This window comes from Lepisosteus oculatus, chromosome 1 (genome assembly GCF_040954835.1).
Source record: "Lepisosteus oculatus isolate fLepOcu1 chromosome 1, fLepOcu1.hap2, whole genome shotgun sequence".
NCBI lineage: Eukaryota > Metazoa > Chordata > Actinopteri > Semionotiformes > Lepisosteidae > Lepisosteus > Lepisosteus oculatus.
The window spans coordinates 70,168,164-70,191,237 of NC_090696.1; the positions used below are offsets into that span (position 1 = coordinate 70,168,164).

The following is a 23,074-nucleotide window of genomic DNA, read 5'->3' on the forward strand; positions in this document are numbered from 1 at the left end:
GAGTAGGAGAGTTAACAACGAACAATTTCTTATTTCTCTGCCTGACCTGCTGTGTAGTTGGGACTGCTGGTGTGTAATGACTACCATGTGATGGCCAGGTGGGTGTCACACCGGCAGAGGAAGTAGGTCTACTCTCGTATGTAAAGTGCTTAGGTAGGAAGAAATGCAGGCAATTATTTATTTATTCTCCTTTGGCTTGTACAGTACTTCAGGAGCTTCACCTGTTGTTTGCACTGTGGATTTTAAAATAAAGGAAATTACAACCATGGATGTACCTCGGTGAAAATGACCATAAAGACCATTTTCCCTGCATGTCAAATCTAACCCTAATCACAGAGAAATGTTTTCAAAATGTAAAGGCTGAGGAAGTCTGATTTCAGGGCTTTCATCCTCTCCACATCTCAACTCCATGAATACTTAAACGATAGACTGCTAGTCACCTAAAACTGGTAACTAACATTTAATAGGCTAACTCTTAAATGGTATTCTTAATCTTAACTCCAGCTACACAACAGAAAATTCCCTTCTGGGTGGTATTATATACATGGTTAGCAGTATATAATCACATGAAAGGACTGTTGTAAAATAGGAAAAAAGTCACTACAGAGAATGACAATACAGTATATAGTAGTGATAAGACATGTAAACATGGACAACAAATAAAAACATCATTCAGACAATTATTGTGTGAGTGTATTAAATAAATAATCTCAAACTGATCATGTTTTAATGTCCATACTAAAAATAATAAATCATTCATCCTCGTCTTTTTTGTCAATGCAGAAGGAATATATGGACATACTAATTTAACTGCATCTTCTTTCATTGATTTTTCAAATGAACCATGCTGAGAAGCTTATACAGGTTCTTACTTTGCATGTAGTAACTCAGTTTCCTTTTATAAAAAAGTTGGCTTCTTTACTCAAAGCTTTGCATTGGAGCCCAATACCATTAATGTCAAAATGTCAAATAATATGCTTGCAATTGTTCTTTCATACTGCTGCTGGGTAAAAAGCATTTTTTAAAGCCAACTAGTCACTATCTTATACACTTAAGAAAGGTAAATGCTAAAATTCTTCCTCACTAAGCAACCTCTAAAAAGCTTATAAAACCTAGTAGGCATTATACACCCAACATCCAACTGGGCAAGAATTCACCCACTTCAGAAGTTCAGGACAATATGAGCTTCATCAAAAGACATGATGGAAGGCTGATGAGGCCACACTGATAATACAGCCTTAATACACATATTTTAATTACTTATTATTATACAATAATTACACAGTCTGAACAACAAAGTAGGATATGGTAGGCCTACATCTTAATTTCAGTGAGGTTTGTATTAGGTCTTGTATGTACAGTATGCATGTCAATGACAATTACTACAGAAAACCTAATGATCTTCCTAAATAAAGAAATTTCTGTAAGGTTGTTGTTGATTGGTGATATGAGATCATTTAAGCGCTGCATAGTCTACACACACACAGACCCACACATGAATATGCATTCTGTTTTTTAATTCCGAGACATCGTATTAAAGTTGAGCAGTGTTTTACAATCCAAACAGTATTGTATCAAGCCTAAAAATAGTAAATTGTCTACCTACTATTAATTTACAATGTCACCTTTAACTGAAAAATAAAGTTGAGAAAGAAAAAATATTAGCATCTACAGAGCATTGTAGTATGTAGCAAAACTTACAGTACTACAGTAGAATGGCAGCCAACACGGTATGATTTAAAAACAGAAGCTGGGAACTTTATACCTTTATTGCTATACCTTAAGGGCTTCTATTCCAAGGAGTGTCTGTTTATGTTTTTAAAGTGGAGTGCACTGTGCAAAAATTATAGGCATAAGCATTTTAATCATTTTTAAAAAACCCCTACAGTGAAAAAAGTCGCAATAAAAACAGCCACTGGATTTAACAAGAGTTCTGCATTAAAGACAATACATAAGAAAAAAACTTCTTTGCTTGCAAGGAAATAAACAGCATGCAAATCAAACCAATAAGAATGTGGTGTTGAAATTTCAATACAATAAAAGCAATCAAAACTGAATCCTTTACTATAACCCTGCTGGATGTATGCTATGCTAGTATGTTGATCTGTTAGTACTGCACAGTTTATCACTTGGATTCCATATTTAACATGCTCCTGTGTACTGCTGCAAGACAAAAAAGGTATGTTATCTTTCTCCACTTTGGAGAGAAAATTAAACACACAACTAAACTCACTAACCACACTCCTGAACTAAACAAACACTGTGCCGGATATGTAATCTCATTTCCCAATAAAAAGAAGGATTTTCCATCTTCTCAGCTACAACCAGATTTTTCTTTCTCTCTCTCTGCAGCAAACCCTTGTCCTTCTCTTTATTTTTTATTTAAAAAAAACTGTACCCTGCAGGTGTGTCCAATGAAAGCCCAAGGACATTTTGAGAAACATAGTTTGTTCTGTCTTCTCCCTTTCAACATCCCCAGCTGTTCACCTCAGTTCTACAGAGTATGTAAGCAAGGGCAGTCCTATGCTCTTCTTGGAGCGCCAGTTTGCCAGCAGGTTTGTTTGGTCTCTAAAGCAGTAGAACCTGAAGAGGTGGAAGAAGCTGTTACTGTAAATTGGTCCAATTAAGCTAGTGGCCATCTGGATTAGCTTGTTAGTTGCTGACTGGTAATGAAAAGCTTTGAGAGTTACCATTTTATTCAATGATATACCTTTTTAGCATACGATAAAACAATTAAATTGCTTATTATGAATTAATAAACAAGCGTACACACTGCCAAAAAATACATATTGAATGCTTGCCACTGAAGAAGTTTTCAAGTCACACAATTTTTCAGTAGTGTTAAGATACTTTCCATTAGTGAAAAACAACATTTCTTAATACAGGCATAGCTTTTAAATTTTGGATTTAACACAAATTTATTTTTTTTATTTCCAAGCAACTTCATTTGTATGAGGCAGTGGTGCAAAAAACATTATAACACAGGGAGTGGAAGTAAAGGGACAGGCTAGAAAAATAAATATTGACCGCTTAACTTCCTGCAATCCATTGGGATATCTTTTGAGATAACAAAATATGACATTACTGGTTTGGCAAAGAATTATGGGGAATGTGAGGCAGTAACTCAGACCTCACACATTTCGACAGGCAAATAGCCTAGAGTCAGTCTCACATCATGTCTTATTTTTTTCGATTACAGTTAATTTAAAGTGACCACTTATTAGGCAAAGAAGGTACATCAGATTTAGGTCTTAATTTAATGTCAGCACATATTAAGATGTTTATTATTAAAGTGGCGTACAGATAAAATTAACTTGACATCTTTCAGCACTAATAGACTATTTGATTTTTGAAGAATACTTCTAAATAGCTGTTGATTTTAAAAGCCACAGACAGATTTAAAAGAATTGCTTCTTTTTATCAATTTTCATAGAACTAGAAGTTCAAACTCATATTAATTTAAAATGTCTTAAGATAATAAAACAAAACTGATAAAACATGAATGAAAGAAAAATATATACTGTATAAGGAAAAAATAACATGAAAATTGTAAAGAATAATCTGTTCTTAGATTGATGTGTTCTCCACTGATTCTCAAGGTATTATTATTCCTTTTCATTCACAAAGCAAGTACAGCACAAAAGTTCCAGTATAAATTACTTGACATAATACATAAAAATACCAATATCAATGTATTTGGTGTTTGACATAATGATCCTTTGTTTAAGGATCAAAATCAACACTGTTGATTTTGATAAAGTTAAATTACATTAACACCTTGGAACACCTTTTGCACACAAAATAACTGTGGTAATGTTAGGGAATATGTAAAACCTGACAAATATTCACAAATACTGTGAATTTACAAATTAGAAATATAACATTTACTGGTTAATCAAGCAAATTATTTTATTGATATTTCATTATAGTTATTATTTTATTGATTGAAATAAAACAATGGGTAAAATATTGAAAGATGTTTCTGTGTTTAATTATGTATAATTCAAAAATAATCCAAAACTGACATTTGAAATCACAGTCTTAGAGTAACAACTTAGTTAAAGCAATTACACCTATGGAGTAAGTCTACATAAAGACAACACAAAACTCAAAGTCAAAGATTCAATGTACAACATAATCTTCATTAGCCACAAATACACTTAAAATTAGGTTCTTTAGAAAAGATTTAAGGTTTTATAAATCCTTGTAGCTTGCATACACAAAGTCATTTGTGAAGAAAGAAAAAAAATGTGCCTTGGAGATTAAAAATAAATAAATATTTTTTTCACTTACAAGTATAACTTCTGTAAATTACTCTATTACATACATTTCAGGGTTTAATCTGTTAATAATTACATTTCATCAAAGTACTTCTTATGACTTTAGTGACTCAAACATCCACCTCTCTCAGCTCCTGTTCTGTATAAACTCAAACGTGTTTTTAACCCTTTCAGTGGTAAGGATGCCATTGTATGTTGAATGTTTAGAGGTCTCCTAGGAGAGATGAAGATGTTGTACATCCCAGAGATTTTAAACTACACTTACCAGAATTACAAAATACCTTGATCATCTAGTTTGAAAAACACTATAGCTGTTACAGGAATATTTTAGCTTGTTCCACACTCCCACATAAGTATTATAATTAGCAACAGAGTAAATCATTCTAATATGGTTTAATCAAAATATCACATTTTGCATTCTTATAAAAATGTTCAACACAAATTACATAAAATTCCTATGCAAAATTTTGTTAGTACATTAAACCATAAACACATTAAACAGAAGGATCGGGACAGACAAAAAATACAGGAAACAAAAGGACAAGTCGCCAGACAATATCTAGAGCTCAGACAGTGAGACTTCAGAGCACTGTAACATCACCCTCTGATATGGCCTATGACCTCACTCTTTGTTCTGCACATGATACCCTCATAATACAAATACAGGTTCCCGAGACACATAGTGTTTTATATTAGATTTACAGCTACCATAACTTCCTAATGGTAAGAAAACATGTTTTGTTGCTTTAATTAATCATATTAATCAAGGATTTTTTTTTCCATACGTTGATAGAACACAATAAAAATTATGTTTCTATAAACTGATTTGAAAGTAAAACTACAAGACTTAAAAGCAACACAATGTTTTTAAACTATTTTTTATCCAAAGTATAGATCTGCATTTTATAAGTCACACAAAAAAATAGTATCTGTAACGTGACAGTTGTAAGTAACAAGCAGTTGCATGTTTCAACAAATCTCCTGTCTTATGAGAGGTGTAAATGAAACAGGCTGTACTTCTTAAAATATTCTCACAATTTCATTAATGGAACTTTGCACATAGTCTGGCTGTCAACTACTAGTATTTATAAATAACTGTTCACTAACAAAATGCATGCTGCACTTTCAAATCACTTTTAAAAGTACTGAATTGATGACATTCTGACAATTTAACTTGGTAATTTTCTTGTTATTTTTAAAGGATAAAACCTCCATAACTTCATCAATAAAAAGCCACTGTAACACATGAGCAGCGTAACTTGAATTGATTTCTCTAACAAAGTAGTGACCTTGCTTACTCTCTTATAAAAGCCACCCTGAATTCCACTCTACAACTCTGCCTAAATAAAATCATGGGACGAAAAAGGATGTGTAACAAAGGTTAATGTGAGAAAATAATGTAAAGAAAACTATATTTATAATTTATATTATAAATCATAACATACAATAGTTTGAGTAACTAGAGTCTGTCTTTAATTTAAACAAAAATTATACAAAACTTTCCTTAGTCACTACTTTATATACTATCTACATGTAACATTCACTAATGCCAGAACTCTGCAAGACACCCTAATGTTTCCATGACAAATGACGTCACCTCGTCCCCCAACGTAATTACATGCTATAGAAGTGAATCGATTCCACCTGCTCATACTTAGGAAAACTCAAGTTTGGATGTTTTCACATCACGCACACCCTAATGTTGCCATGACAAATGACGTCACCTCGTCCCCCAAAGTAATTACATGCTATAGAAGTGAATCAATTCCACTTGCTCATACTTAGGAACACTCAAGTTTGGATATTTTCACATCACGCCCTCATTTACTGTAGAGGTTTGTCTCGATTTTGGCATGCCTCTGGTTTTGGTTTTCTCTGGTTTGGTTTCTCTGGCTTGGCTTTGTTTTGGTTTTGTTGTTGGATAGCCCCTGTGCTTGCTTCTACAGCTAACTGGCTTGTGTTCGCTTGTGTTTTTCTCATACTTTTTTGTGGATTTCCCTTTGGTACTTTGCTATATGATCTCCTGGTTGCTGTACTCGCCTGGTTTTGGACCTGCTTTTGGACTGTTCCTGGATGGCTTTTCTCATTTCCATTGCACCTGGGCTCAACTTGCTACATGGACTGCTCTGCTTAAGGTAAGAAGTTAAGCAAAAAATAGAACACAGTTGTTTGTCATAGTACTGAAAATTAAGCATTTACTGATAATTGTATTGGCATGTATTTAAGTTAGATTGATTAATTAAGATGATCAAACACACCACAGACGTACTGTATGCACAGATTTTCTTTTCAACTATTTTTACAACAATCCACTATTACAGTAAGAACAGTACCTGTAAATATTCCTTGTCTTGTCAAACAGCTTTAAAAATCCAACACATTTCAGGGTCAGTTGGTCCTTCAAGACCTAAGAAGAAAAGAAAAAACAGTACAATTTTGAGATTTACACTTTAAAGAGGTACTTTAAGGTCAGACATGGCAAACATTATTAAGAAGAAAATGCTGAATGCTTAAAGTTTCCATATAATACCAACAAATAAAACTAGAGGAATCAATATTATATATATATTATATATAAGCATGACATTGTATACACTGTGTAAGTAGTTTTGTATTTGAGCATTGAGAGAAGTCAAAGGTCATAGAGAAAGTCATTTTTGGACATATAGGATCCTACATGAATTCCATCATGACTCTATCTGCATGCTTTATTGTCTCATAAACTAATTTTGCATCTGACCAGAAGAAGAGGGTCAAATGTTGTTTATGGCTGCCAAATGTTGTTACCGATCATTTTTCTTTCCATTTCAGAAAATAATTACCACAGGTTTCTATTCCTCTGTGATGATTCGCTGGCTTACAACTTTCACGTGTAGACCCATGTCAAAACATATGCAAATATATGCATATTAACCACATCTGAAAATTGGATTGGATCATGGCAATTTGAGCAAATGAATTTTGATAGAGAGCCTGTCATAGTTTATGTATACCAAATGTCCTTGAAGAATAATAAAATAATAATAAAAACCGTAGAGTTCAAGCAACATGCTTGACCCACTAATAATACTAATAGAAGTGCTTCCTAAGGATATTATGTAAAATTTCATCCACCTTGGAATTTAAGGTAATACCATACCTTCAATTAATTTTGGAATATATTATGTATCATCAATATTCCACATAACCAAAAAGGTAATACACTGAAAAATATATCCAAACATTTTCAAGTTGATTAAGAGAACACACCCTTTAACAGGGCATTTGACTATCTCTACATAGCCACTTCTCAGAAAAAAAACTTTGGGTCATTTCTGTGTCAACAATTATTAAGGTTATTCTTGCAATTAATAGCCTCTTCATACATTTTTAAAATGTTGTCTCCCCTTGCTTTCATGATAGGATGATTATATATGTATGAAGAGCTATTCAGGTCACATCAGCCTTTAATGTGTGATTTATGTGCATAAAGCAGTTCCCTGATGTAGGTTGTGAGACAAAAAGACTGATTCAAACAGCATTAAAACACCACAATAAATATTCTGTGTGATATTTGCATATTGATTGTTAAAATTAATCCGAAGACATCATTGAAATTGTAAAGGTTTCAAACTGAAAAGACAGAAATGAAAAGTAAGGAATTAATATCAATGTAAGGCTTAACAGAGGTGAAGCAGGTCTTATTAATTCATTCTGAACAACTACTTTCAAATGCAAGTTCTTTTTTTAAGAGTTTGGGGGGTAGGGCTGGTTCTTCTCCCAATAATTTTATTTGCAATTTAACAATTTCATTTTATTTTGTGTCCAACAAAACAGAATATCCTCTCCTCCTTTTTCACAAGTTTAACTTGTATCATGTGTACTGATTATTAATAAAGCCTTATCTGATAATGATCCCCTGACCAGTTAAACAAAGGCTTAGGTTTAAAAGATTACGTGAGTTAGTTGCACATGCTGGGAGAAGCTCAGCAAGAAAAACAGCAGATTACCAACATTCAAGCAAAATAGTCTGAATGGCCTCCTCTGATGTCGCGCTCAACCTTTTATACTGTACGTGCTTTTGTTCTTATTCCAGAGGGGGACAAATATGAACACAGAGGAAATGGACTACAATATGTTGAGAGTTAAACTGACTTTTCTGTTCTTTTTTATGTCTCTTTAAAAAACTAAGACCACAGATTTATTCAATGGACGATGCAAGGCTGTGGCCTTTGGGGCAAATCTGCAAAACAGCGCATAATGGCATGAGTTCACCCAAGTGCTTGACAAAAGCAGTTTATCAACGAAGTGGAAATTGTGCTGAAAGCACTTACTGTAAGCTGCAACACCATTTTCACTGTTACTGTGCTGAACACACAGGAGTTGCATTGCACTGCTGGAGTTACTTCTCACAATAGAGAAAGAGAATGTTTCTGAAACAGTAGAGCATTTGTATTATTGTAAACTCTATGTATATACTTGTAGAACTGTGAAGATTCCATTCCTCATCATGAGTCTATAATATAAAAGCTTGAGTAAATCCTGCATTCTAAATTACAGTGTGTTGCCAAAGATAAGGTAAAAAAGGATTTTTTTTTTAAAAAGCGTGGTTAATTTATTCTTCCCATTTTTTTTCCTAAAGCAACATTTTAAAAAAACTGACTCCTTTTAAACCAATGCATATTCTTTTAGATTGTTAACACTGAATAAGCCCCTATAAACTCTCCTCAATGTCTCACACCTTCAGGGATGTAAGAATGTATTTTTAAGCACCTCTACTTCACAAAATGCACTTAATTTAAATTTAAATATAATTATTTTACAGAGAAATGAGTGCTTTCACTTAAAAAGATGCCTTGAAATTATATCTATGTTTATGCATATAAACAAAACAATACAATAGACAACCTTTGGTTCTATGCATTTTTTTGTTTCTACAGGCAGTCACTAATGTCTCCCTAAACCCAAACAAATGCCATAAAACGACACTTCCAATGAGTCTGATTTATGGAAATTAAGTCAAATAAAGCAATCCAATTGATTTAGTGAGGCAGCTTGGGCAATTTACACTTACTTTATAGTGTTGCCTAAAATCAATTAATTTGCGGTTTAGAGTGAGTTAAAGAACAGAGAATGGTCTCAAGCACTTCCATATCCTGGTTCCAGATGATAACCCAAGCTAAGGTACAGTATGTCATCAATGGAGTACCTAATGCACCTGCTTAAAAATACTGTGGTCAAAAGTTCACATTCTACAGGCAGAGACTGCATAGAATGTACCCTTAAGCGTGAAAACTAAAATTAGCTCAGTATTTCAATTTTTTACTAAGATTTTTCTCTGAGTAGTTTCAGAGCACCTCAGTTTCCAATACGCCAGACAGTAAATATATATACACTTATATATTAGTGTTAAACCTGCAAATACACAGTGGTAATGGTACTTGCACATATGGCTTTTCAATACTGAGGTTGAACATCAAATTGTAAACACAGTTTAGAATTACTTATAACCTTTAATGCCTGGTATGAAAGCATTTTAAATACTAGATAAAATGGAAAAAAATACAAAAAACTATTTGAAATACAGCAATATCAATGCCAAGTGTATGTTAATTAAAGATTAGCTCTGTCACAAGACACCAATTTCTAAGAGGAAAAGATTGAGGTTATTAAGGTGCATTTAAATGTTTGTTTTTTGTTTGCTTGATGAAACAGATCTTGTTGATTAAGAATGAATCCAATAGTGAAATGAAAACTCTTAAAAAATATAAAAAATATAAATATCTAAATAGTTGCAAAAAAATAGTATATCAGGTAACCACAGTAGAAAGTTCAAGTCTTAATACATCAAACTGTTCAGTCTTCACAGAAAGTTTCAAAATGCCAGAAGAGTAATTGACCCAGTTAGCAAATACAAGAACCTTGAGTATTTGGGAGAAGACTGCACAGATGGATGAGCAGCACCCTAACAAAAGAGGGATCCAGTCAGCAAAGGGTCTATTGACAGAACAGTAAATGAGGATGCCACTAAGGAATTCAGCCAGGGAGATCCATTGTTTTTATATGTGTCAGATTTGATGGTATCATATTGCAAGCCCTAGCAATAAAATAGCGCTTTTGACAGTGTAGGCATTTAAACACTGGTGCAATTTGTAGAAAGAACAGGGCTTTATCACCTTCCAGAACAAAAATAATCTTCCAAATAAAAAAAATAACAATGCCATCATAACAATATTTCCAAACAAAGATAACAAGTCTTCTAAACCTCATTAAACTCAATGAAGGAGAAAATTGTAAGGGTAACAACTCAGCAGTACTATGAGATTTTGAGAAGGACATATGGTTTCTAAAGGTTCCTAAATGTGATAAGACAGATCTCATACAAAATAATGAAAAACAAGCAAACTGCTAAAATAAGAAAAATGTAAATTCTACAAAGACCTGCTAGCCAATTGTTCACTCAAATTTATATGGATGTATCGGTCAAGTCTTAAAATCAGTAACCAGCTTTAATACATATATCTATCAGAAAAGAGACATGCAGGTATCATCATCTTAAGTCAGCTATGCGCCATGAGATTCAAGGTGAAAATGGATCATGCAATAGATGCTGAGCAGCAAGCCTTGATTTATAAAACCATTACAATTTACCCTTTGTGTCTTATAATAGGAGAAATACTTCCTAATGCACATTTCAGAAGTATAAGTGATCCTCGCCATCTTTGTGATGTTTTTGATTGTGGAGACTCATGGTGAAATGTATGCATTTACTGTGTCACATTACAGCTGTAGACCCAGCATCTGAGTTAAAATATCAATATAATCTTACAGAACACTATGCAGCAATGACATTTTTTTCTAACTATCATGGTAGTGGTCTGTGACACTTTTCACATTTATTGAGAGTGTGCAAGATCATTTACATTTTTAAGTAATGCTAATAAAGAGATGTTGCATGCTGGCTAAGGCTTTCAAAGCCACATAAGTACTACATTCCTTCATGCACAAACAGTAAAATGGGCAACTGGAATCTTGCATGCAGTGGGTTCTCATAGTGCGTGATTAAGGGTTTCTGTCAAGCCACATTGAAATTCAAATGTAAATCACCACTGCAACAAAAGTCTGCTGGGGCCATACAATATCTCTTTGGTACTCTACAGGGATGGCTGATAAATCTGAAATTTCTGCATTATAAAAATGTAATATAATGAAGATTACTTTTATATTGAAAAATAATTACCTGTAAGTCAGATGTTTTTTTATATAAAATGACAGAATGAAGCAAGATTCAGAAAATAATTTCTTATATAATCAAAGTGTTACAATGTATGAATAACTCCCAAATATATCAGTTATTTCCTTTCATACTACCACACTGAGTGGCAGGAAGAAAAAAATAATTAAGGAAATTAGTTCATGCAAACTAGAGGAAATTAGTGTGCATGACCGACTGGGTAGCTGTAATCAATATCAATCAGTGGGATTGGTAACCGTGTTAAATCTGATCACTGTACAGCAGAAGTCCATACAAGAGTACTAATATATTACTTCAAAGGTCCTACTGAAAATAAACCAATATTTAAATACATAAAACATAAAAATAGCTTTTAAATGGTTTAAAAGTCACAGCTAATTTTTCACTGAATTTCTAAATTTAAATGTCCAAAAGCTTACAAGCATATTTACAGTATGACCACTACTGGATTTTAGATATTGCAGTGACATCGACATTTTCATACCTGTGATTTAATAAACTAAGATTCTGGTGCTCTGGAGACAAATGGTGTTTTAAAGGCTTATGTAAATAAGTTATCACTTAAATGGCAACTTAAGTGTTATAATATTACAGTATGTAACTATTCAACCATCTTAATTAATCTGAAAGAAAATATACAATCACTACCTAGTTTTTTTCTTGCAATTTTTCAAATATCAGCTTGGAAATGTTTGAGGAAATTAAAAATGATAGGTATTCAACTTTTCTGCTTTAAATTATTACTCCTGTGGCTCCTGACTAAGTTTTTACCTAAATTAATTTTGTGACAATTTAAAACAATACAGTACTGCTTAAAATAAGCCACAAAATTATTCGTTAAAATTATAGTCTTTAATGCAAACAAATTAAGAGAAAGGGTGCAACTGTACAATAAGAGTTTATTCCAAGCTGAAAAGAGAAGAAAAGATACACAACATTTCAGCCTCACACCCAAAGAAGGCTCCGCAGCTGAAATTATGCCTTTCCTTTCTTCTCTTTTCAGCATGGAATAAACCTTTAACTTGTTCCTTATTTTAAGAAAATTGACTTTGTTAAGCTCTCTTTTATTGGGTCAGCTTCCAAATTGTAAATTTCAAAAGTTTTTTTCCAGCTCTGACAGATTTTTAATAAAAAATAAGATATATGTGAGGACTAAGTAAAGACTAACCATGCATAAAATCAGAGAGCCATCTTTTGGCCAAAGCATAAATCTAAAATAAGGTTACAGGAGCTCTCTAGAACAAACCTGCCATTAAATAAAAGCTACAGTACTGAAACTGTGGTTGATAATTAATATAGTTGGAGAAAAATTAAGAAGAAGGTGCATGTAAAGCACATTTTTGCATTTCATAAAGTAAATGAATCCATGAAGAAAACAGAGCATTTCAGTCTTTTAAAATATTTAAGACAGAGGATGAAATGTTAGTTATGAATGGAATTAAGAATATGAGAAAACAAACGACAGCCATTAAGGCCATCGATCTTGTCTGATTTTTTTGTAGCTAATTGTTCCAAAGATCTCATCCACACTTTTCTTGAAAGAAGCCAGTGTATTAGCTTTCCCTAACCTGACTCAGTGCCTGTATTTAGATCCATGCAACCCTTTATGATAGTGAAAAGATATTGAGATATCGGCTATTCCGGAATCAGTCTAGGGAACCACATATATTCCGAGGCTGAAGGGAGTGTCCTACACTGACGGATGGAAGGGACCAAACCTTTTTAGTCTTGAATACAAAAAGATTCTGTTCTCTTTTATACTCATGTCAAAGGTACCCCTACATATATTCAAAATCCTCAAAGGCACTGAAAAAGGCAATGTAGTGGACTTCATAAGAATAATCTGTTGAACACAAACCATAAAAAACAGAAAACAGAAGTGGGACCTACTGTACAGTATGTGGAAGTGCACATAAAACCAGGAAAAGTTAGCTCCTTACAGAAAGAGTTTTGAGAGTATGGTACAAGTTACCCAGCCATGCTGTTAAAAACAATTATTTTTAGAAATGGCTAGACGAGATTTTTGGAACAATTACTAACTTACTATAAAATGGGTTAAATGGGCCAACTGACCTCCACTCCTTTGTAACCTTTCTTATGTTTGTATGTGCTTTGGATATGTTTTTTTTTTGTGCTTTGGAAAAGAACTTCCTTTTCCTTTCAATTTTAAAAGCATTTTTTATATAGTTTCCATTTTGGTTCTCTGGTTCATGCTTCACTACTGATGCTAAAGAAATTCACAGAATTAACTTTTTTAATTCATCCATTTTCTAACTGCTTTATCCAGTACAGGGTTGCAGGGGAGGCCGAGCATATCCTGGCAAGCAACAGACACAAGGCAGGATACACCCTGGATGGGACGCCAATACACGCAGGGCACACACAGACACAAACACACACAAGGGGCAATTTTCCCAGAAGCCAATTAACCTCCTAGTACTGTAAGTCTTTGGTCTGTGGCAGGAAACTGGAGCACCTGGATGAAAGCCACTTGAACATGGGGTATAGTCTCAATGCATACGGCACCCCAGGAGCTGAACCCAGCGCTACAGGATAGCAATGCCAACCACTGAAGAGCTGTTTCTCCCCTATTTCAAACATCTTCACTTAAAACATCTGTCTGAAAAATATTTAGGAAACAAAACATTATCGCACCCTAATGGTAGACTGTAATATATCTGAAGCACGAAAAATCAAATAGACTGTCACACTATACCCCCCCAGTGACATGGACGTTGAAACTAACTTACAATTAACTTACAACTTCTTTTCTAAGGAAAACTCAGCATTTCTGCTAAAGGAGCTGGAAAAAGTACATGAAATATTAAAGCAAATCACACTTGTATTTCAATGCATTATTTACCATTTTAGTAATATCTCCTTAGCATAATTAAACCACATGTTGCATTATATCAAACAGATGGCTTCTGAGGTACAAAAAGTAATGCATTCTAGATTAATTTCACTGTTTTGCTGGTGATACCATGCAAAACACTGACACCAGATTAAAACCCATTGCGACTGGTCCTTGACAAGCGAAGACCATTGGTAATCTGTTGAAAGATTAAGAGATTACATGGACACTGGTGTTACTATAACAATCAGTAAGACACAAATCTGAAAACACTGTCAGCATAGTGCTGTACAGTGAGATTACTATCAACAACACTAGCTATTTTTATACTGTGTATATTGAAGCAGAAACAATGCAAAGACCACTGACGTGACAAACACTTGCACTCCTTTATACAGTTGGGCATTTCACCGAGGCAATTAGAAGCTTTGACACAATAGTGAAGCATAACGTCAGGATCTTTCATTGTGATTCTGGGAAATTAGACTTACCTCTCTTCTTAAAACAGCCACACAAAGTGCAATCAGTGGTTTGTTAAATTGTCACTAATTATATTTCTTTGTCTACCCAGTCAGCACACATTACTTAAGTTTAAATTTTAAGTGACTCTTCTAAAATTCTTTAAAGGTTTTTTTTGTTGTTGTTTAGAGATACACCAGGCTACTGTATATCCACTACATTCACATTCATTGTTTGAGAGAGTGAGGGTTAGAATTGTCATCTCACCCTCTCTGCCTAGCCAGAAAAAAATCAATGCACAAAAGCACTTCATCTCTGCTCAATTTCATCCTTTACTGCCAGCACAATTAAAACTCCTGGTACAGACTTTCCAATCCAAATTTCAGTCAGATTGACAAGCTTTTCAATCACATCAGCCAAACAAAAGGCAAAACCCTAGCCTTCCACAATACGTCTCATAACCCATACTACAACTGATTATATGGCTGGTCAGGTTATTGACTAATATTGACTAAGGATTAATTACCAACACAAAAGACTGCAGGCATACTGTAAGAGTACAATGAAATCTGTATGTGGTATGCAGGTCAATGGGCCAAACAACAATATTAAAGGAAGTAATAAAAGGCTGTCCCAGTTTCTGAAAACATAGAAGATTGAACAGAAGATTCTGATTACCTTTCTCTTTTATTGAATGAATGACTAATTCTGTTTGTGTCTGCAAATTGTAAGGGATATTTATTCTTTCATTTTTCACACTAAGTAAAGTTTTGAAATGTGTCAAATATTTGGCTTTGTTGCCACAATATAAACTGCAGCATTACCACCTTTTAAGCTATCGTGTCAGGTACTTGAACCTAACCTAGACTGATCCTTCTGACCAGTGTGACTCCTCTGCCAGCATTTGGCACTCTTCCCTGCACCAGAATTTCCAAACTAATGTCCCAGCAGGGTGACCAAGGACTCTTTGCTGCAGAAAGTGCTATCTTTCAGATAAGCCATAAAACCTCCATAGGAGTAAGGGTGTTCTGTCTAAATTCCCCTTTTGGCTTACTTAATATTTCTAATATATATATATATGTCACCCTTAATTTAATTTATGGGTGCAGTGGGTAATCTCCTGTTAAATGTCTCCCTATATTGCAATACTTTGTGATGAAAAGTGCTATACAAAAACAAGGAATTATGATACACAGTCTCAGACATATATTTTACTTAGTGCAAACACTTTCCAAAGCATGGATGTAAAGGAAAACTGAGATAATCAATCTGCACACAAAATAAATGTACCAAATTCTACTAAGTCAGCGACTACATCTCAGCATTCGCCCACCCCCAGCTATGAGCTGAAGGTCACATTTTCTCTGTCATTTCTTAATTTTAATGACATGCGTGGAATCATGCTTGCTGTAAAATACCACAGCTCTGTCTTGACAGCACAGAGCATAGCTTTTTTGTATTTTACGCTAAGTATCAAATATCCTTTACAATTTAGATTGAAGCTGACAAATTTTATACTTAAAAAGAAAGAATAACATCCATGTACATTGGATGAAATTACATATTTGCAAAACAAATTCAGACTGCGTAATCTCAATAAATGAAGAGAAAATCAATTAATCTTGTGCAAAGACCTGAAACTTGTTTTCGATAGAAAGCATTAAAATTGTCCCTGAAGAGAAAAGCAAACTGGAGCTATGGAGGTTAAGAATGAAGGTTGCACTGTATTTGATGTCTGATTTAGTGTGTTGTGTTGAAAATTCTATAAAAGTAATGAACTGAAACTTATAGCTCATGTGCCTTTTCTTGTAACTGGAAGGTTGTGGGCTAAAAAACAGGTGAGGCATTACTGTTGTACCTGTGTACAAGGTAATTCATCCAAAATGTTCCATGGGTAATGGGTAAAATACACATTTGTATAACTTTTTGGAAGTGTATGCCATTTTGCTAATTTATTCGGCTGACATTTTTTGGCCAGCAGGTAAACTGCATTGTACTTTTCCATGCTGATATTGTGATGTTAAATCAATTAACATATTTATATTTTAGAATTTCATTAAATTAAGCTTTGGATTTTTCTTTTGGAGAATTAATTTTTATTAGAAAACGTTGTACCTTTAGTTAATGATTTTTAATTGACTGTTATAAACACATTTACAAAAAGAGCACCTATGATTATGAGTGATAAGTTGATATATACCCATTCATTCTGGAGCACAACAAAATAAATCTGCTTATACTGTATGTCTCACTCCACCTCTCTAGCTATCTCTGTGAACAACACATTAAGTCACCTGTTAATCTGTTCATCTGCTCCAAATTCCACAGTAATACTTTAGTAATACCTCTAATCTATCCAACTGTTTGATCGACTGTCACCCTTCCACTTTTGTCTTAACGCTTCACCTCCATGGGCATTGACTCAGTAGAATCATTCCATACAAGCAGGCAAACACACAGATAAACATAAAGAAAGGCAGTTAGATATACATCTGGTATACATATGGTATTAAAATCATTTCAAAACACTGAAAACATAAATGCCTTGCCTCCACAGTGCAACATTTAACACTTGCTGATACTCTTCAAATACCGACACAGACAACACAGAGATAAGCTAGAACTGCAACTGAGCTGCACTTAAATAAAAAAAAGCATCTTATTGATAAGGAATTGCAAAAGTGCTCCATTTTCCTTATATACAATGTTTTTCCATTTTCCCGTCAAAATCAAAAGGCATTGCTTCCTGCTCTCCTATTAGTCTTTCAAAACCCATTTTATCTCGCATTCTTACTGGCCTTATTTAACCACTTGCCTATACATTAAAACGAAAACACTCAAAAATGCTTGTTTGCCGTTTCCTGAAAAGAATCAGTTCCAGGAAAGCTGCCAAGCAGCAGTTAAAGTCTGAAAACCCATTGCCAATGAATGTCAGTGAAAACTTTAGTACTGAAATTGCAAAATTTTATTTTAAGTGAATAGGAATCTTGTTGACATTTGTTTTCTTTCCTTCACTAATATTTGGTTACGAATAAGCATGTACTACAAACATGTAAATTTTATTGTCTCTCTGCAAAAGGAGGACAAGTGATAAATGGATCATTTTAAGACATGTTTTCAAGCAATTATACTTGTAATTAGTTTCTAGTAAGGAAAGCTTATAAGTACAACACAAACACAGTACCAGTGTGCTTTGAACAAGCAATACTGTTTAACATAAAAAGACTTTTAAGTTACCACTTTAAGATGTAAGAAATAAGACACTTCTACATATATATTAACGCATGTATTTAGTGTAGTTACTTCATTATATCACATCTTTATTAATGTAAAACATCCAAAGTCTTCATTTAATTCTTAATTGTAAACTTTATTATGTTACTGTTAAACTATCTTTTTGGAATATGTTTTCAATATCATCTTGGAAAGTTACACCAAAAAAAGTATACCATACCATAGTGTTAATAAAAGAATGTATTATATTAAGCATATTAAATGCACTATTATTTTAGTTACATTACCTACAGTGTATTAACGGCTGTATATTAAACATTTCCAGTCATATTTCATGTAATAATAAGAAACAATTTATCTGTACAGTTATCATGCATATGCATAAATGACAAATGTATTGAAATACACTGCTTTTGGAATAGATATTGTAACTACACATTTTCCTTTTATTTTATGGCGGCAACCAGGTTAGGTGTGTTAGTGGAAACTATTACGATTCACAGTAATATCAAGTTGAATGAAACAATCTAACAAACGAGATACATCTTTTAAACTGGTAAGACCAATGAATGAGAAGGTCATCATTTGGGTTTGATGAGCTGAGAAAGAGAAGGTGATGACAGATGATGGTGCCAGCAAGGGGTTACTGCAGTCACATGGCTATTACAGATATAATCAGGTCACGAGGAAAGAATGAATGAAGCAGAGTATGACATAACTGTTTATTTAAAGTTGTAAAAGATCAAGATTAAGTTGAAAGTGTAATGTGTTTTTGGGTGATGAATGGCATTTATGTGTTACCTTTTAACCAGGAGGACCAGGAACTGTGACAGAGAGCAACACACCATGAAGAGGACAATTTGTTAGCAAAAGGCACAATAATCACTACCACATCAGAGGGGCTAATGCAGGGCGTAAAGTACAATTCTATTTGTGATTGCACAAATTTGGCTTATGAATGACACTGACGTTAAGGTTTGCATGAATATAATACTTTATAAAGTAGAAGGCATTACTTATACTTAAGTAATTTCTGTTTCTATGCCCTGGATAATGGCATCTGCTAAGAAATAAACAGAAATCAAAAAAAGAATTTTCAACAGCACCAGATCTCCCTATAAACAGCTAAGCAAACATAATTAGAAAGTCAAAACAAAACTGTAACATATTAGTTAAGTAACATTAGAGAAACTAAACATGAGATTAAGTAAGGTTTCTGTACAATTACTCTACAATTCTATACTGGTGACGGCGCTAAAACCACCACAAATACTCAACACATTCTTTAAAAGCATTAAACCTACAAAAAGTTTGACATTGCTGTGAATTCACCTTTTCTGCAGTTTTCTGATTTGACAGTTCTGCACATTCCACTTTTATCTGAACATGCATTAAAACTTTCAAAAGCTTTCTTTTTTTCTCAGGGAGAGGAAATTAATTTAAATACTGCTGACAAAGCATAACCTCTTGCCTGGAGAAATGACATGTCCACAACTTGTGTGTTTCTCAGACCACAGAAGAAAGGTGCATGATAGACTGCTTCGAACCTTGAACAAAGTTGATATCTTTGTACACGTTGAGGATAAAGGGGCTATTTTCCAATTTCCAAGCTATCTTTACCTTACCCTGAGGGTCTCCTCATGTTGAGGCTGCTATCTGTTGGTTATTATTTGGCTGAATGAGCTGAAGCGTGGCTCCCTGGGTAGCTTCTGACATAATGACAGATTATATGCTAGAGCTGGGAAACTGAATGATCCAGAATTTCTAAGCACTGTGGAATCTGTGAGTAATGACAGCAGACATAACGTCCCCTTTGTTTGTTATGTTCAATAAACGAACAGCTAGATCTTTAATTACTGTTGAACTGTATTAGTTTAGCCTAATTATTTTTTCTTACTCCATTTTATTCTAGTCAGATCATGTAGTCTAAATTTGCTGTTCATTGCTCTAAACAACTAAACAAATATTGCCAGCTAAATAAAATGGCACTAACTTCTTATATTGCTACTTCTAAAGATGCTCTTGCGTAAACAAATTTTTACTTTATTTGGATGAGGCTTTTATACTATACTAAAGGGAACAGATTTTTCTTACTGATGTAAATGTGGTATGGCTTGCTTAATACATATCTACTATAGTGCTAACAGAGAAAGGAACAGTGTTTCAGAATAAACCAAGATATTTTGTGAGCAAGTCGTGTCAAGGGGGTAAACTGGGTGATAATACATGTCCCACTATGCATTGTATCCATGGACACCAATGTAAATGATTTCTGTGAACCTGAAAGAAAGTCTCCTTCCCTGGCTTCCCATTCTGCTCTATTGATTAGGAGAATCAATTATTCTTGAAACACAAGTAAACAGGTTGATATTGAAATGCACTAACAATCCTACAGATAAGATTTTCTTTTAAAAGCAAGGGCAAGGGTACAGCACTTATTTTTCTTTATTCGGTCAGGAAAAAAAAAGTTAAGATGCTAGCCAAAGAATAGGAAAAATATGAAATATAATCAGAAATAAGAACTATGGTGAACAGGTTTTGGGAAATTGATTAAATCAATCACACAATTAATACTGTACAGTACATAAAGACATATGTAAACACACACCAAAGACTCCTTAATACACCTTGAAACACTGGATAGTGAAAACACATTCTGGGATCCACCTTCCATAAAAATGAACAGCCTTGTATTTCATACACAGAGATGCATATGCTCCTCCTAGAGGACTCTGACGTATTGAGCAGACATTATGGTTCCTTCAAAGACAACTGGCTATGACCGTGGAGAAAAGGTCAGAAAATGCAACTTGCAATGCACTTGAAAGGAGGGTAATCAAGCTACTTAATATAACACATCGCAGTTCACATAACCACTTCAAAATAATAGATTATAAAATTTAAAAATGTTTTTAGAAAAGCAAGTAATGCCACAGCAATTCATCTGAAGCACTGGTTGTATATTTGATTTGTAAAAGGACTATTTTGTTATAGAATATCACTAGTATTTCAACCATAATATAGATATAACAAATATAACAAAAGACTGCATTAAAACCTTGCACAATTCTGATGTACTAAGATTTTATTCTTTTAAATAAATTATAAGAATATTACACCTTGGGGCACAGAGGCATCTCCCTGGTAGGGGTAGTGCATATTCACAGTGGAAAGAGTGTGCATCACAATCCATAATGCTGTTCGGCCTTCTTTAGACTCCTTTACTTGTACAGTGCATTTAGGTTGATTTGGATTTTGTCAGTGACATGTTAAACTGAGCATTATCTTTTGTTTTGCCAAAACCCTCTTGATGAACCTCAGATTGCTCTAGAAGAGACATATTCCTCAGCACCGAGTCAGAAATTTGATCATCAGCATGGGAAGATTAAGCAGGAGTCTCGCTTATGCTGGAAGTCACCACTCAAGGCACTGAAACCCATCCGAATCTTTCATCTGTCTGCCTGGTGTTTCAAAAACAATGGAAATAATTATAAGATATGGTAGAACATATCCACATTTCCTATCACATCTAACAGTGGTTTGATCACATGTAAATTGGATCCTCCACATTAACAAACATTAAAGATTTCAATCTATAGTCTTCTTTCCTTAATGTTATGATTGCTTGAGTATCCCAGCCAATTATTAATTCTGTGAAATGAAAATGTATCTACAATGTGACCTAGATGTGGTGTTTGTACAACCAGACTTAAGATGCACCCTATTCTTGCTTTAATATTATTCACAGTACAAATGCAGTAGCTTTTTTTCGATCATATCCTGCATATTAATACATTTTAGTTTAATTTGGTGTATTCATTATTTCAACAAAGGAGCTCTTTCATCCCTTTGAAGGCCAGCATGTGGGCACATCTGACTTGAGGTCTCAATGGTTTCAGAAACACAAATACAAGCTGTCCTTTACTTTCATTTGTATTCAACTGCAGGTGCATGCTTTCATTAAGAATTCAAACCCAAACCTGGCATTCATTAACAAATGGGCTATAAATTAACTTTTTAGTGCCTTTAACACTGTTGCACTGCATCTTCTTTTTAGATCCATTTTTATCAATAATGGCAGTCACCAGGAAGGTATGAAACACAATTTGGACTTTTGGACCTCTGACAGGTTTCACTAGAATTTCACACTCAGAAGAGTAGATTGCCACACTTTTGAGTGTGGTTCTATAATCTTCGTTCAAATTCTTACATAGAGTCCCTTTTTCATTTACATTTAATTTCTGATCTGTTCTAAAAAGTAGCTGTGTCCGACTTATTTTTGCAATTGTATTAGCACAAATATCAATTTAAATCTAAGAAACTGAATGCAGAAACAGAAACTATGAGTGAAGAGTGATTAACCATATTGAACTGTGTATACACAAATCGCATATAATATTAATAATAAGTGTCACTCTTGCGGGGTTTAGATATCTCCAGAAGACTTCGACCAAATAGCCATAATCACCACTCAATGATATGATTCCACTGTGAACACCACAGTTCAATAAACATAACCCAGGTAACCCAAGCCTTTCTACCAATTTAATAAAATAAAGTGATTAAATATTTCAATAAAGTTATAGTAATCAGAACCATAACTACTCTGAACTTGTTTTTTATCCTCTTCACTAGATAAAGAATAAACAATACTCAATGGCTGTTAACATTGGATAACATTCATTCCAAGATTGAAGGAGCTACTGGACAGATATTTACACTGTTCCAAACTCAAGGTGTATAGCTATAAGTCACATCTCATGATTAAATAATTCTGTTTTTTGTCCCCCAATGAAAAAACACTTAATAGTCCAAATTCATTCTGGTCAAATAGTCTGTTGCAAAACCCTGTGTTCTTCACCAATGGTTCTTTGTCAGCTAAACTGATATGATTCATTCCTAATCTTTTCATAAGATTAGGAAGGTTTAATTGTGGTGTGCTAGCCAAGGTGCACTTTAGGCTTGCACAATCAGGCCTGACTTAATTTAACTCATAATTTGACGGTGAAGTAA

The 23,074-nt window shown here is 33.9% G+C and overlaps 1 protein-coding gene across 13 annotated transcripts in view; it reads right to left on the reverse strand.

Moving 5' to 3' along the window:
- adgrl3.1 (adhesion G protein-coupled receptor L3.1) overlaps positions 1–23,074 on the reverse strand; it is a 340,584-nt gene that overhangs the window by 294,200 nt on the left and 23,310 nt on the right. For all 13 annotated transcript variants that reach the window (XM_069192140.1, XM_069192148.1, XM_069192139.1 and 10 more), the window contains exon 2: positions 6,614–6,687. The gene's annotated coding sequence lies outside the window, so the exon portion shown is untranslated. The remainder of the gene's footprint in view (positions 1–6,613; positions 6,688–23,074) is intronic.